This window comes from Acomys russatus, chromosome 24 (assembly GCF_903995435.1).
Source record: "Acomys russatus chromosome 24, mAcoRus1.1, whole genome shotgun sequence".
Classification (NCBI taxonomy): Eukaryota; Metazoa; Chordata; class Mammalia; order Rodentia; family Muridae; genus Acomys; species Acomys russatus.
Genome location: NC_067160.1, coordinates 54,308,656 through 54,319,820, shown reverse-complemented (window position 1 = coordinate 54,319,820; position 11,165 = coordinate 54,308,656).

The window sequence follows — 11,165 nt, the reverse complement described above, 5'->3', positions numbered from 1 at the left end:
CTAGATTCAGGACAGGGTGAGAGGGGGCCTCTTCCACCACTCAGGAAAGCAAACCCAGCTGGTGCTGTGTCAGACAGAGGACTTAGGGTTTAGGTAACAAAAAGTGTTCCACAAGTTCTGTGTGTGGTGGTGCACACTGTGCATTGTGGAGATAGGCAGAGGGGTCACAGGACTGAGGCCGTCCTGCACCCTGTTTCAAGCGCGCGTGCGCGCACGCGCACACACACACGGTGTTACATGGCATGCTGGAGCATCTTCCGAAAGGACGAATACGCTGCCCAGAGAGCAGGCAGCACCGCAGAGAGGCTCTGTAGCCCTGCAGACTCCAGTTTCCTCAGGTCCCCAGGCTGTCTGCTGCACTGCAGAGACGCGTCCATGGGTGACCCTTAGCAGAACTCTGGTGCAAGGGTGTCTAGGAAACCAAGTGTTTCGACTTCTGTTTTATCTGTGCTGACACTTAGAGAAAGGAAAAGTGTGGCTAATGATAACTGTCTACTGCTGGCCCCATTGATGCCACTCAGCAACCTACTCAGATGTCATGTCTGTGGCACCATTAGAAGGTGGGCTAAACCTGGACTCTGGTGCCCCATATTTGACCACGTCCCCTTGATGGGGAGGCCCGGTGGCACTCAGGAAGGATAACAGGCTATCAACAGGAGACGTGATGCCCTATGAGCATATACAGGGGAAGGAGGTCCCCCTCAGTCAGAGACATAGGGGAGGGGAGTAGGGGCAAAGCAGGAGCGAGGGAGGAACGGGAGGATACAAGGGATGGGATAGCAATTTAGATGTTGTATGAATAAATTAATTTTTAAAACCTGGAAAAAAAAAAAGAAGGTGGGCTAAAGCAGCCACAGTGAGAAGGAAGGAAGCACACTAACAGGGCCTTCTTGCCACTGTACCCCAGAGGACTTCCATAGACGTGCAAACAACAGTGAGTAATCAGATGTGGCACACGCATGTGTGTACAATTCATGTGGTAGCAGGAGGATCGAGAGTTCACGGTGGGCCTTGCAAATAGCAGGTTCTAAACCAGCTTGGGCTACAGAAGGCCCTGTCTCGAACAAACACAAACAGATAAACTTTGAATAAATAATGTTATTTTAGTACATGGTTCTCTACCCAGTCCCATCTGTCCCTCAGCCATTCTAGCCTCAGTGCTGGTAGGACTAAATTATTCCTACAGAAATAATAGTATTAATTCTTTTTTTTTTTTTTTTTTTTTTTTGGTTTTTCGAGACAGGGTTTCTCTGTGTAGCCTTGGCCATCCTGGACTCACTTTGTAGACCAGGCTGGCCTCGAACTCACAGCGATCTGCCTGCCTCTGCCTCCCGAGTGCTGGGGTTAAAGGCGTGCGCCACCACGCTCGGCTCTAATAATAGTATTAATGTATAAACAAATTCTATGTTTGTAATAAAAAATTAAATTCTTTAATAGGAATTTTGTTAAGCTATGGTATGGTCCTAGAATGGACTATTATGTGGTAAGTTAAAATGACAATAGATTTGACATGGAAGTGTATTTTTGTGAAATAGTTCAAAGGAATATATATTTTCTCAATTTTATAAAGGTGAAAAATAAAATAAATTGATTGTTTATGCAGACATGTGTGGAATGACCTGAAGACAGTGGCTCACTGCACAGTTCACAGACTAGAACCCAGAGACACAAAGCAGTCTGCGGGCCACAGGACGCTCCAAAACTACCCGTGGGGCTCACCCAGGACTGCAGCTTCTCAATCCCCAGGGCTGGGCTTGTGGCCTAGCTTTCTGGGATTTCTTTGAGGCCTTGCCCACACAGGATGAACTCACTTCCACAGCTCTGCGCCAGGAAACAGTCTCTGCTGCTGCTGCAGTAGCCTTGGCTGCTACTGCTCAGCTCCACATGAGGGCTCCTGCTAGGCAGAGCTGTTAGCATGACTAGCAGGGTGATGATTGGCTCAGCTGTGAAGTGTGTGTGGCTGAGAAGGCGGTGCCCCAGCGGAGAGTCAGGGCTTGGGTAGCAGAATGGGCTAACAGGCTCTGAAGAAGCAACTCACAAAGCAGTGATGGCTAGAGCCATTCTGTTACCCAGAAAGTGCATGCTCTGTAAATGTTTGGTGTTTATAACTTTTTCCTTGCCTTTCTCCAATGCTGCCACACACATACACCCAAGGGAACTACATAGAGCTTACCTTTGCCACCACTCTCCCATTTCCCTGTCCACCTACCAGCTGCTCTTTTACAGTTATAGTCACAAGATTTGGAGAAAAAGCTGCCAGTGCATGGTCTAGATAGGGAGGCTTTGGGAGCAGGTTTGAGCAGACCCCTGTCTCTGACAGTGGGCGGACAGGAAGGGAGCCTCACCCATGAGCTGCTTTGGTTGCTCAGACCATGAGATTGTTGTGACCCCTGATGTGGAGCAAGCAAGGGTGAAAGTTTAGAGGAAGTGAAGGGTGTGCTGGAGTGAGCCGTGATAGCAGGTCAGTGACAGGAAGCCGGTAACACTAGCCATTTACTGTCTCCCCCCCACTCCTCATTCCCTCACCCCCCCCCCCCCCCCCCCGCCCCATGTGCCTCCCTTTTATTGGTATGCGAGCGCTGTGGCGATCAAAGGAAGACTTGAAGGAGGTGGTTGGTCCTCTCTCCATGGTGTTGATCCGAGAGATTAAATTCAGGTCATCAGCATTGGTAGCAGGCACCCTACACTCTAAGCCACCTCACCAACCCTCCACTTAGGATTCTTCACATCTCAAGTCTAACGTTGCAGACCATTTTAAATATGAAAAATTATATAAAATATAAGATAAAGACCACACAACAGATATGATATGGAGAAGTCTATTATATGAGCATGGGGGGAGGGAGGAAGAAAGGGGAGGCGCCTCAGAGAGACAGACAGAGACAGAGGAAGAGAGATAGAGACAGGTGAACACCTTTAATCCCAGCACTCAGGAGGCAGAGGCAGGCGGATTGCTATGAGTTCGAAGCCAGCCTGGTCTACAAAGAGAGTTCCAGGACAGCCAAGACTACACAGAGAAACCCTGTCTCGGAGAGAGAGAGAGAGAGAGAGAGAGAGAAGATGGATTTGTCCTTTTATATACTTGTGGGCAGGGGGATGCCCAGTGGCAGGTAGGCAATGACATCACAGGTTCCTAGGCAAACTGGGACAGTATCCTAACAGACCTGATTCCTCAGGGTTTTTTGTTTGTTATTTTTTTGCCAGTGTTAATTTACATGTTCCAGCTAGGAACCCAGAAGTCATTCTAATTTCATCCTCCTCAGTGCCTCCTCAGCACATCCCTGGAGCCTACCTTTTTTTTCTGTCTCTGTCTCTGTCTCTCTCTCTCGTTTTTGTTTTTGTTTTGTTACACAGGGTTTCTCTGTGTAGCCCTGGCTGTCCTGACTCAAACTCACAGAGCCCTGCCTATCTCTGCCTCCTGAGTGCTAGGATTAAAGACAAGGGCCACCATGCCCAGTTTGGCCAGTGAGCTTTCTGACTAACCCAGGACTGGAGGGATTAGTAAGGGGGTCCACAGTCGGGAAAGTGGTCAGAGGAAGAAAGGTGACATTCCCACTTGGGAAGGAGCTAGCCTCCCTACAACATTTGGAATGTCCTTAACAAACATGGCTGTCAATCAAGTAGGGCCAGTCTCTGCATAGTGACGTGTTTTCTCTATTTCAGTCCAACCATAGCATCCATTTGGGGGTGTATTTTGTCTGGACCAAGAAAATTAAATAAAACGGGAGAGAATCAAAGGAAGAAATGGTCCAGGGACCCTATGCAAAGACCAGCTCAAAGATCGCTAGGCAGTCCACCATCTTAGGAGAATGACCCTACCCCTGCAGGTATTTTGTTTTGTTTTTGTTTGTTTTTGCTATCATTTTGGGAATATCTCTGGAATCAGCACTCTGACTTTTAAGTAGGAAATATGTGCCACGCAGTAATATGGAAAAGTTTATTATATGATAATAAGGGCAGAGGAAGAGGGGATGCCACAGAGAGAGAGAGAAGGTGGATTTGTCCTTTTATTTATAATCCTGGATAGGTTCACTCTTAGCAACAAGTAGGTAATGACGTCGCAGATTACTAGGCAGACTGGGGCAGTATGCTAACACCAGTGCGAGTGGGGGGAGGGGGGAAGAGTCACTGGTGGGCGGGAAGAAGTCGGGACAGCTCCCGAAAGGCTTTGATCCCAGGTCCAGTTTGCATTTTCATTTTATACTCTAAACCACAAGGTGGGGTGAGCAAGCAGGCGAGATTTAACAGAAGCAAATGTGACAACAGGTTGTTAAAGGCAGCAGCCCATTGTTTCAGCTATTTTTCCAGGTCAGTGTGTTCCAGGCGGCAAGTGAAGTCACGCTTGGCAAACAGTCACCTTAGTAAACAAATCAATCTACTAATCGGTCTTTTAAAAAAAACCAAACAAACTCTCTTCTACCTCACGCCTCACTTTCTGCTTCAGTTGGCTCTTGTCTCCGCCCTTCTCTGAGTCGTCTTCACTCCTTTTGCCTCCGAGGTTCATTTCTTGGTTCTTCACCCTTGGGAAGAACATGGACTCTGGGACAGCCAGCCCTTGGCTCTAAACCCCTCGAGGCAGGACCGCTGTCTAGGGATGGTTCCGCCCCCAGCAGGCCTGGCCCTCAGGCATTAATCAACAATGAAGATAAAGCAACCCCCTACAGGTAATCCCTGGGTTGAGAGTCCTTTACACTGCTCCATGTTGTGTCAAATTGAAAAAAAGCTAAGGGCTCTCCTTATCTGTACTAGCTTAGCCCCTTAATTAGGTTTCCTTGAAGCCAAGTACACTCCCGCCCCAATTAACATGCCTCTGCCTCCTTTTATGCTTGGATCCCGATTTTCAGTTCTTCTTGCTCACTGTGAGGCTCCAGCCTAGAGAGAAGCTCTGTGGACAGAGGCGGTTTAGCCCCGCCCCCGCCCCGCCCCGCCCCGCCCCAGCCCCTGGAGGAGGTGAGGTGATGGAGCCACGGTGGCAAACAGTAAACAAATCACCGACAGCAATGATGACTGCCACAAAGAATTATAGGGGCTATCATTGCAAGGCAGATGAAGGGGAGACTGGGAGTTTAGGGGGACAGGATTCTTATAAGTATTTGAGATAGTCTAAAATCAGCCGCTAAGCATTTCTGAAAGGGGTCTTACTTTCTTGCTTTCCTTTTTTTTTTCGTTTGGTTTGTTTTTCAAGACAGGATTTCTCCATGTGAGAGAAAGAGCAGAGCGGGGTGGGGGGTGGAGGGGTGAGGGGAGGGGGAGGAGAGCATTACCTTCTGAGCTAGCCTGATGACCTTGGCGCCACAAATGGCCTACCTATCTAACGGTCACAAAGTTCTTTGAAGAAACAGACTTAAAAGGTAGGAAAAAAAGAAAAAAGAGAGAGAGAGAGATTCAAGCTCAGAGCTGCAATCAGAGATAGCATTATCTGATAGCAACTGACCTGCCTCCAGGAGATTATTAAGAGACAGACACTTCTCAGCAAATGGCGAACAAAGAGAACAAAGAAAGTTAAGCTATGAGTGTTCTTGGCGCCTTTTTTTCTGTAGCCATTTGAACATTAGACCCTTTATGTTAACTAGGACCCCCCCTCCCACTTAGGGAGCACTGTGAGGTGAGGAACTTATTAAAAAGTTCCCAGGTCAATGCCTGGGGTCGCTTCCTGAGACCTTTGATTTCGGATCTGGCACGAACCAGCTTGAGCTGAATTATTAAAGATTCCGCTTGTGTTTACAGAGGTTTTGAGTCTTCTGGTTCTTTTTTTTGGGGGGGGGGGTAATCTCAAAATCTGGGCGCAGCACATGTCGCTTTGGCTATCCTGTCCTGTAACTCACTCCATAGACCAGGCTGGCCTCGAACTCAGAGATCCACCTGCCTCTGCCTCCAGAGCGCTGAGATTAAAGGTGCACGCCACCAGCACTCAGCTAAGAAAACATTCTTTTTTTTTTTTGGTTGTTCGAGACAGGGTTTCTCTGTGTAGCCTTGGCCATCCTGGACTCACTTTGTAGACCAGGCTGGCCTCGAACTCACAGCGATCCTCCTGCCTCTGCCTCCCGAGTGCTGGGGTTAAAGGCGTGTACCACCACACCCGGCTGAGAGAGACTTTCTTAATCTGATTATCTGAAACAGGAAGATGATCCTAAATCTCAGCCACACCTAGTGGCAGCCACATAAAAGGACGTGGAAGAGGAGCTTTTGCTGGTTGTCTGCTGTGTTCACTCTTGCTGGCAAGTTCATGTAGCCTGTTGCTGCAGCTCACGTCAAATCCAGCATCTTCGGAACCCTCCAGGACTCTAGCTGGGACTGCAGAGACATCCAGCATCCTGGACAGAACAATTCCTGATTCTTGGTCTTTCCTTCATGAGACAGCCATTGTTGAACTACCTGAGTCACACCCTGTAAGCCAGTCTGATAAATCTCATATATATTAGAATTTCAGCAGAGCCATTGTATCTGACGTGAATTCCAGAGCCATGGCTCCTGAGCTTTGAAGTAGCCTTTTGTCAGTGATTGTTATCTGAGATTTCTGTGGCTTTGTTCCTTTGAAGGATTATCAGAGCCTTTGCATAATTTAAGGACATGGCTGGCAACCCTGAAAGTCTCCTAAGGCTGAGAATTGCTTAGTTGATGGGGCAGATCAGAGAAGAAGTTTTGGTATGCGGAAATTGACTCACTGAAAGCGCCCCTGTTGTGAAACAATAAAAAGAGCTTCTAGGTAGGGGCTGTCAGTGTTCAGTCCTTCAGAGGCTGGTCCCCTGCTGCTGAGAAGCCTAAGTCATCTTGCACTGGCTCTCCTTTCTTTGATCAATCACATATGCATATATACGTATGTGTATATTCATTTTATCAGTTCTCTACCTTTAGAGAACTCTGACTAATGCAATATTGGTGGACCAATCTTGGAGCAATTAGCTCCACAGTCTACCTTCTTGAGGCACCCAGCGACTTCTCTGGCCTGCACTCCACGCCCTCTCCTCAGAGCACTCTCTGGCACACCCTGTGTGTGTGTGCATTCACTTGCTGTGGAGATCAGGAACAGTGACTTCCCAAAAGGGGTGGATCAGGGCCAAATGTCACTGTGCTCCTCACGGCCAACTGTCACTGTGCTCCTCACGGAAGGCAAGCCAGGGTGGTGAAGGAGGAAGAGCTTTGTTATGCCAAGCTGGCGACTGAGCCCACTGCCACTCTACAGCCCATCTTGCCAAGAGACTGATGTAGGGGCAGTGTGGACAGGAAATAGTAGGGGGGAAGTCAGAGGCCCTTCCTCACTCAATTGTCTAGCATTAATGTGATTTTCAGTTCCGCAAATCTCAGGAACCAAGATCATTTCCTCAAGCTATTCTTGTCTCTAGTTTGCCTCTGTGGGGCTCCTGGCATATTGCATAATGGTCTGAGGAAAGGGCCCAGCTGCCTGAGGATCTCTTTGGTCCCCAAAATCAATGTAATCAAAGAATTGTTAGGATTCTTTTTCAGTCTGCCGACCTGTGATGTCATTGCCTACTTGTTATGGGGGAGTGGCCCTGCCCAGGGTTATAGAAAAGGACAGACTCTCCTCATGGCTCTCTATCCTTTCTCTCTACCTCTTACTCTTCCTCTCTCACTCCCTCTCTTCCTATGTCTCTCTCTCTGTCTCCCCCCCCCGTACCCCTTCCCCTTTTTCTTCTCCCCCCATGCTCATTTAATAAACCTCATATAATATAATATCTGGTACCTTATTAACTTATTATCTTATTGCCTTATATCTTATTTTTATATTAAACATAAAAAAAATATCTCAAAACACAAGGCAAAGGCCAGGAAAAGTTAAACAGTGATCTGCTGAGAATGATACCCATACTAATCAAACTAGCAAAAGGCAAAATATAGTTGGACGTGGTAGCATCCAGACTTACATGGAACCTTGTCCCCAAACCACCCAAACAAAAGCATCTCAAAACATTACTGAGCTGAGGCATCTTGAATGCAAGAGCAGCCTAGACCACATAGTAAGATTTAAAAAAAAAAAAATTAGCCTGGCACAGTGACACACAACTGTCATACCAGCACTGAGGAGGCTGGGCAGAAAGACCAGGAGTTCAAGGTCGTCTTTGGCTGAATGTCAACTCCCAGGTCAGTTTCAGCTCTATGAGATGCTATCTCAAAAGACAACAAGATAACTGAGGATCATCTGAAACCATGGAAGGAAAGGCTGGATAGGAGGCTCCATAGATAAAGCCCTGGCCACACAAGCATGGTGACTTAGAATTTGGGACGTCAGGACTCAGGTGAACATAGAGGCGGGTATGGTGGCTGCCTGTAATTCTAGCACTCAGAAGGCACAGAGAGGAGATTCCCGGGGCAATCTGGCTAGGCAGACTAGCTAGAATCGACAGGCTCCAGGTTCATTGAGAACCCCTGCCTTAGTAAGTCAAGTAGAGAAGAGCTGAAGAAGACAGCATCAGTTTGGCACCACCAGCTCCACTGGCAAGGAGGAGTCATGAAGCCAGCACAGCTGTCTGTCACAGTAGAAGCAAAGGTGAGCCGAATGCTGCGGGTCACTGTCATGCTGTCTCTCACTTCTAGTGTTGGTCTCTGTGTGTCACATTCTTGGGAGGCTTTCTGCGTTATGATTCATTTTATGTCTTTTCCTGAGAAAATTATGTCTGAGTCTCTTTAGGATAGTCCTAAACATGCCCCTTCTGCTTTCAAAACAGTATAAACTTAGAAGAAGCTGACTTTTATATATAAGAATAAGATAATACTCGGGAGGCAGAGGCAGGTGGATCGCTGTGAGTTCGAGGCCAGCCTGGTCTACAAAGTGAATCCAGGATGGCCAAGGCTACACAGAGAAACCTTGTCTCGAAAAACCAAAAAAAAAAAAAAAAAAAAAAAAAAAAGAATAAGATAATGATACATACAAGGTACTAGATATTATGTTATATGGAGTTTCTTAAATGAGCATGGGGGGAGAAGGAAAGGGAGGAGGGGCGCCTCAGAGAGAGAGAGACAGAAGGAGAGAGGAAGAGGAAGAGAGAGAGGGAGGGGGAATAGAGGGGGTTAGAGAGGGTAAAGAAGAAGGAGAAAGAGTAGAGAGAGAGAGAGGGTAGAAACAGGGGGCCACATGGATGGTTTGTCCTTTTATGTGGCCCTGGGAAGGCCACGCCCCCATGGCAGGTAATCAATGACATCACAGGTAGGCAGACTGAAGCAGAGTCCTAACATTCCTACCTTTTCCTATAATTAAAAAATGAGAGCCGGGCGTGGTGGCGCACGCCTTTAATCCCAGCACTCGGGAGGCAGAGGCAGGCGGATCGCTGTGAGTTCAAGGCCAGCCTGGTCTACAAAGTGAGTCCAGGATGGCCAAGGCTACACAGAGAAACCCTGTCTCAAAAAAAAAAAAAAAAAGAGAGAAGCCGGGCATGGTGGTGCACATCTAATTAATCTCAGCACTCGAGAGGCAGAGGCAGGTGGATTGCTTTGAGTTTGTGGCCAGCCTGGTCTACAAAGTGAGTCTAGGACAGCCAAGATAACATAGAGAAACCCTGTCTGGGGGGGGCGGGGGAAGAATGTTGGATTGTTTTTATATAAGGTAAGTTAAAGTATATAAATGTAGGTAAGAGAGAAAACAGAGACAAAAAAAAAAAAAATCCAAATTATATGGTGAAGGGGAAGGAAAAATTCTGCTCTGAAAGTTGAAAGTAGAAAGAGGCAGGCTGTGTCGCCAAGTCCTGCAGCAGATAGGGACCAAGGAGAGCTGGGAGAACCTGGAGCTGTTTGTCCCGGGTCTGGAGCACAGCATCTCAGCCTTTTGTAAATGAAAAGGGCGAAGTAATCGTCTTAACTACTTCCTGCTGACAGCAGGGTGACAATAGGGGATTTTAAAGGCTGAAATGTTGGCCAGGTTCCGGAAGAACAGGCTGTTGCATTTGCTGTCCAGGGTCTGAGAACATCTGCAGCTGGGAAGGGCAATGCAGGTCCAGCTGGCATGATCTGTGAGGTTGGCTGGGAGCACTTGTGGGTAGCTGCTTTGACGATGCCACAGATGTAGGCAATCTGGCAGGATACTGGAACACGTATGTGGGCAGAAGACACAGTAGGTTAGGGAGAAAATTTCCTTTAGGTGCACATTTGAAACTCTTGGGAGAGCAAAGAAAAAGGTTTGAACATGGGAGAACAAAGAAAAAGGTCTGGATATAGGGAGCTTCCTTCCATTTTACCTGATTACTGGCAATAATTAAAAAGCTTTAATTTTGGATCTGTCTAGGTTTGGTTGCAGAGGCGTGTAAGCTTAGAAGCCCTTAATGTGGATGTAGGGATTTGAAATTCTCAGAAGGTATCCTTGTTCTGGAGGAACAAGAGTCTGGATGTTTTCCCTGGGGAGGTGAGGTCAGTAACCCGTTAGGGTGTTCCCCAAACCTTATAATGACCCAAAGGACAGGTACAGACTGGTCAGTGGCTTGTCAGTCCAGTCCTGACCAGCCACCAAGAGTGCAGCTGGACAGCGGATTGAGGTGGCCCAGAGACATAGCTACCCAGTGTACCAGGGTTTGGACAGCGGCTGTGGTCGGCGACGAGGATGCTGCAAGAAGAAAGCTACACCTGAAAGCTTAGTGGACGGGAACAAATCTAGTTGTAGGTCAGCGAAGAGGTTTGGGGTTGGGTATCTCTGCTCCCAGTGAACCAGAGAGGTATCGACGGGTCTCTCGGACAAAGGGAAGTGTTTATACGATTAGCAAACAGGAATTTAGCTGGTGATGGGTGCAAAAAGGTGTCAATCTGGTGTCGGGTTCCAGCCCACAGTAAAAATCGACTCGGGGTTCACCTGAAAGAGGGAGTGGGGATAAAAGTAATGTCCCACCCTGCGGGGTCTTCAATGGGTACCTGTGGAGGGGGCAGACAAGTGGGGGGACAGGAGACACAAAGAAATGAGGGCAAGTCTGGATTCTGATCAAGCCCCCTTTACTGAAAAATTTCAGAGAGTTTTCATAGGCACTCCGGCATGGGTATTTGCATAAGCGAGGGTTGCTATGGATACCTAACTCTGGAATACTCCAGCAGGTGTCTACCTTTACAGCTGATATAATCACAGAAGATGGAGAAATTCCGGAGAGAAAGGGAAGTTGTAAAAGATGTGGTTAGTCAGGAAAAAGTTCCCGGAACTGCTGCTCGCAGGCAGCTGGCCTTTAATCTGATTT